Raw genomic sequence first — 6,056 nt, 5'->3', positions numbered from 1 at the left:
CATCATCATCATCATCATCTAAGCACATGGCTAATCAGTCCTTGCCCCAGAATGTCAAATTTATGTCAAGCCTTAATCATATGCAGATTAAAGACAGGTTAACCTAAACAACAGGGCTGAGGTTGAGTCCCAGCAATAAGAAAGAAAAACATGAGCACATTTTAGAAATGCATTTATTAGTACTGTCAATTTGTTGATGGTACAAGGTGAACGTGTGAGGTCGCCTTTGCAGATTAAAGCTGCAGCATGCTGGCTCTAACCACGCGCACATCCTCTCTCCCGGGCTTCGAGCGGGGCCGAGTGTTGGACAGCAATGACTTCCGACATAAATTGCAATCAGGAGGAAGAGTCAGCCGCCAGGAATCTGCAGATTCAGAACATCCATACTCAACGCAATTTAATCATTAAGGGGACCCCTTTGTGGTGGCATGATAGTGCTTTAGTGCGAGCAATGAGGGGTTGACCCCAATTTTTGAGAGCGGGTGTTTATGGAGTCAAAAGGTCTGTGCTTAGACAGAGCCCAGGCTGGGCTGGGGGTCTGGTGGGCAGCAACAGGGGGGCTCAGCCTCCGCCCAGCCACGCACAGGAGAATTTCCCCACGATTAAAGAGCCCCTGATTAATCTAACGTATGTGCCAAAACTGCACATGCGGCGTATGATCCCAATTAGACTGAAACCCAACTCTGTGCAGGCCCAGCTCCACATTAGCTCTGCCATTCTTCTCTTTGTTTTCACTGGACGTTCCCTGACAACAGGCCTTTTTTTACAAGACTGTTGCTGGTGGAGATGATTCTAACTGATTGATGTTGATGTTGAGGGGAAGTACAATGTGCTTCTGATGGAAATGCAAGCAGGGGGCTTAGATGGTAAACAAGTGAGGAGAAACATTTGTGAAGTAGTTAAGATGACACAAAGGTAGAGAAGAACATTACTATTAGAGACAGTTAATGGGCAGTATGTGCTAAATATGAAATGAAACTGTGTAATGTCTTTTTATAGGAAAGTCACTGTTATTCTGTAGTTCAAATTATAAAAACACATATTTTTTAGTGGTATCTAGCCTTGTAGGTAGTTTAGGTTTAATACATTCATATTTTGAGAGATCTAGCTGTAAAAAATCTGCCTCTACCTCCAGGTGAATGGATTTCTGTTTTGTAGTGCCAAAGTTGGATAAGCAGTAAGCAAGGGGACAAATGCTACTGTCTGTTAAAGGTCCAGTGTGAAGCATTTAGCTGCATTGAGGATCTATTGGCAGAAACAGAAAGGGCTTGGGACAGCCCCCAAATGAAGATATTTTAAAGGTCCAGTGTGAAACATTTAGGAGGATCTATTGTCAGAAACTGAGTATAATATTCATAGGTATGTTTACATTAGTGTATAATCAGCTGGAAATGAGAATTATTGTATTTTTTGTTACATTAGAATTGAACATTTTGTATCTACAGAGGAACGGTCATCTTCTGGCAGGGTCCGCCATGTTGAAGAATGTTTCTACAGTAGTCCATAAGAGACAAACCAAACACTGGTCGTTTTTCACAGCCACCGTAGTTTCTCATTTGCGCCTGGAAGGCAAGCGGTATGCAGTTAATGTATGTAATGCAGTGAAATCTGCAACTTTACTGCTTGATGCCACTAAATCCTACACACTGGTCCTTTAACTGCCCAGTGGTAGTTATCTGGGAATTTACTTTGGAATTAAATTCTATGAGGTCCTTACAGCTGCAATAATCAATATTTTTATATTAACAACGGCTGAAGTGACCGCACGTTCTCACTTCCAACTAGTCAAATACTGCCACTTGTGTCTCCGCTTCAAAGATATGACACTGGGCATTTCTCTTGCATCATTTCTGGACACGCAGGGCAATAAATAACAATAAATATGCAACATCCAGTTAGACATTCAAAATAAATCTTGAGTTGTTAACGTTCTAAACGATTCTAGTTTGGTTAGGTTTAAGCACAAAAACGGCTTGGTTAGGTTTAGGAATACACCGTAAGTTATGTTAGGCATTTACATAACTTAAATAAGTTACGTGAGTTAACTTGTACGTTACTTAGAAGAAAACGTTTACTTTGGTTTCAGAAGGGACACAAACAGCAGTCTCCTGGGTTAAAATCCTGTTTTTGTTTGAACCATCCATCCACCTCACCACATCCGTATGCAGACTTCTTGGGTCTTTATACTGTGTCACCTGACTGACAGCGAGTGTGTCTAGAAATAACCATAGGAAATACCTATAGTGTCATATTTTAAAGCCACTTGTCAGTGACACCAGGTTGGAATTGTGTGACATGAACAGAGAATTATCCCCCGACTCAGCAAGTCCTTTAGCTTTACAGGGCGACCTGGCGTCAGCTCCTTGATTTGGTTTTATGGCCCACAGTTTTACTGGTTTTGGTTTATTCTCACAGCTCCCAGCCTACAGCAGACACAGTTAACCACTAGCCGATTAAGAAAATGTAGCATTTATGCTAAAGAATGTAATATTTCCACCAGAAGTTGGTGGGGACAAGTGAATATTGGACATCAGGTGGATGCAAATAAATGCTAATGTTGCTCTGTATGCTAACATGTTCGCCACAGCAACTTAATAAGGTGACAGTTGGTCAGTGCTATGTTGTTTTGCTGCTGCGAAAAAATGGTGATGATTGTTGTTTTAAAGTTGCTGTAACTGATATTTTTTTTTGTTAAAATAAGTGTTAATTAGCTTTAACTACATTCTGACAGCGACCACTGATATAGAGTGTTCAGGCATTAGTCCTCCTTTCTGCAGTAGACCTCTTCCCACTTAATCCAGTCAGGCGAGAGAACTCCACAAAGAGGCATTCCTCAAGGGCAGGAAACAGAATTTAGGTGTGGTGACGTGGGGAGGAGGGAGGGGACTGCTAACTGCAAGAACGGACAGGAAGTTAGCCAAAATGCTTACAGCTCCTTTAAGATGGGTCCTTCTTTATTACTTGACTCCTGCATCAGAAATTTGTTTTAAGACTGTGTTCTTCTCCCTTTGTTTATATGTTATAAACAGAGAGAAAGTAGGAGGACTGGGGTGGGGGATTTAACAGCTCAGTTCTGACCCAGGGACCCTTTGCAGCTAACTCCAGGTGCTCAAAACGGTGGAAAATGACATTAAAAACATAACGGCATCATCTTATTTCAGAAACAGTGCCCTCATATCCTCAGCCAAGTGAGAAGTTGTATTTTGGTTATATGGATATACTGACCTTTATATGGCTAATACTATAAAACCTTACAGTATTATGGATGGTGGACAAGCTGCCAACCAATTAGATTCCTCATAAGTCACAGAGAGGCATCACATCTCTCAGTAACACCACTGATTCAACAGTCATGGTGTAAATACGCACTGCAAATAAAATATAATTTGATGATTCATTTCCAAAGTAATTCTCCATTCTGCATGATAATCAATTACCCTGGCAGTCAGCTGCAGCCACATTAACAGGCAACATGTTCAAAGACTCTCAGCTTTATAAATAGCTCAGTGTGACTTCCATTCATTATGAGGCTGAGCTCTCAGCGCTCTGAGGGGGACATGAAGTGAACCGCAGAGCAGCATTTGCAGTTTGAAGTGTCAGGGAATAAAGTCCTCACTGTTTCACTCTCTACAACAACTTGTGCCAGTGAGTGGGCACTCACCCAGGGCTGCTGTTTAAATAAATACTATTTTCTATGTGTGCTCAGGCTTCAGAGTCACGTTTTTTAAATTCAGAATGACCAGAATGAGCATTCTGGCTGCCATTTCCATCCCAGGGAAAATTATTTTTCTCAGGATATAATTTATTTATGTTCTTCTCGTCCAAAAAAATACACCCCTGGGTATTTGACCTTCTGTTTCAGAGTCATCATGCAATGTTCGGCTGAGAAGAAACATTAAAGTGATAGCTCTGTTAACATTGTCATTGTTATGATTACCATGGCAACCATAATGATCCAATCCGTAAGATTTGTGCTTTTTGAAGTTTTGTGTACTGTATATGTATTGTGTATACAGTATTTGGTGTTCAGCAGTCTCATCACTGCACTACATTTCCCATAAATCACTTATCCATCTCATATTGCACTCTTTATGACATTGTTTTCTTTTTAAATTTCTGTGCAAGGTTTTGTCTGTCTCTGAGATTTCCACTGCCACCTCAATACAGGGAAGGGGAATGAAATTTACAGTTACTCCCAGTGGTGAAAAATAAAGTTTTATAAATGAAAGGTACTCTTTGGAGTGGTTCACCTCCAGTTGTGGTACACAGCCCTGCCAATGCTGTCACAGATTCCACTGATCTACAGGTGGTGGTAACTTGCTAGGAGTTATGCAGGGGAAAAGAAAACAATGCAAGTGGCTTTGAAAATGTTTCATGACAAAGGAAATACATTTAACACATTTGTTAGACCTCAAGGATACACACAGTGTGTTTTGGTGAGTGACATCTTAACAGCATTGTTCAAAATGCCTCTGACTGAAATGCAAGAATGAGGCGTGCATGGCAAACAGCTGCATTTTTAAACAAAAGACTGCAGAGGTGTGTCACTGTAAACCTACCAGCGTTAGAGATACAAATAAATGTGATTGGACGTGGTGTTCAACATATGGAACAGCAGCATAATGTCATTACAGTGAAGTTATTCTGAGGTCACCACAAGATTTGAAAATTAAAGGGTCAGTTTACCAAAATGACAACATATATATTTTCTCATATATCTTTGATTTTCTGTGGGTGGTGCTCTTTTCTCTGTACACATGTACATTCTAACTCATGCTCATGCTAGGTATCCAGCAACAGAAAACATATTTTCTCACTTAAGGTAACTATTTGTTTGGTAGACCAGTGATTCCCAACGTGTACCCCAGGGGTAGTTCTGCAGTCGCCAGAGGGTATACATTAAAAGACAGTGGAGTAACTCAACTAATTTTAAAAACTAGAGGGGTTTCCCTGGTAGCTCACCTTGTTGAGCTGGTGCCCCTGTACCAAGGCTGAGTCCTTGCTGCAACCGACCTGTGGCCCTTTGCTGCGTGTCATCCCATCTCTCTCTCCCCCCTTTAATTATTTATTAAAGGAAATAAAAAAAAACAGAAATTACAATTACAATTTAAATATATCAACATATTGAGTCAGCTGCAACACCTATAGTTAGAAAGCAAGCAGGGAAGTCTGAATAGTTAGCTTAAAGTAATGGGAAAATGGTTAGCTAAAAAATTTATAAATGATAATGATGATGATGAAATCATCTAAAACTGCATATATGGTAAAAAAATAAAACAGAGAAATAGTTGAATTGAAAATTGATGAATGAATGGTTGAAATATCAAACAGTTAAACAAAAATCTAACAATACCTACTGTATATAGTCAATAGTATTCAATAACATCTAGTTTATGACTGGAGGTGTTGAGGAAGGGGTACTTGAGTTTATCTGACAGGACTGTGGGGGTTAGTCTGAGGAAAAGGTTGGGAACCACTGCGGTAGACAGCAGATCCAATAAAAACTGCTCAGTCTCTTCTAAAGGTTTTCCAAAATAACAGGAGCTCAGTCTCACTGCTCAGTGATATCTCAAAATCTGGACAAATAAAAACCCTTCTATTTGCTCTAGTGTTAGTATTAGAAAAAAGATCTGACTTGGGGACAACACATTGGATGGCCCAGTTTCCACCAGGTTTGTTTCATTCTGTTTAAAAATGTGTTACATTGGAATAATTTGAGAGATGCTAAATCCTACATTTAATAGCATTAAGGGGATGTTTTGTGGGGTTCTTTTCTAGTAAGAAGGAAAAAAAATCCCGGGAAAGACCAACAGGCATTGGTTGTACTGCAATAAAAAAAAAAATGTAAAAAGATACATATTTATAGAGCTATTTAGCATAGTGTTGAGTCCCAAAATCTTTTTCATTTGTAAGACATACAAATTAAAGCTGCAATAGTTAATAATTTTTTGGAAAACATTTTGTGATATTTGTTGAAACTTTCATTACATTCTGACAGTAGAACATGAGACAGATAATCTGTAAAAAAAATAAATAAAAAAAATCAGGTTCCCCTG

The sequence above is a fragment of the Morone saxatilis genome, unplaced genomic scaffold, assembly GCF_004916995.1.
Source record: "Morone saxatilis isolate NCDOM2014 unplaced genomic scaffold, NCSU_SB_2.0 Contig18, whole genome shotgun sequence".
Lineage (NCBI taxonomy): Eukaryota > Metazoa > Chordata > Actinopteri > Moronidae > Morone > Morone saxatilis.
Note: the sequence above shows the minus strand (reverse complement) of the source record.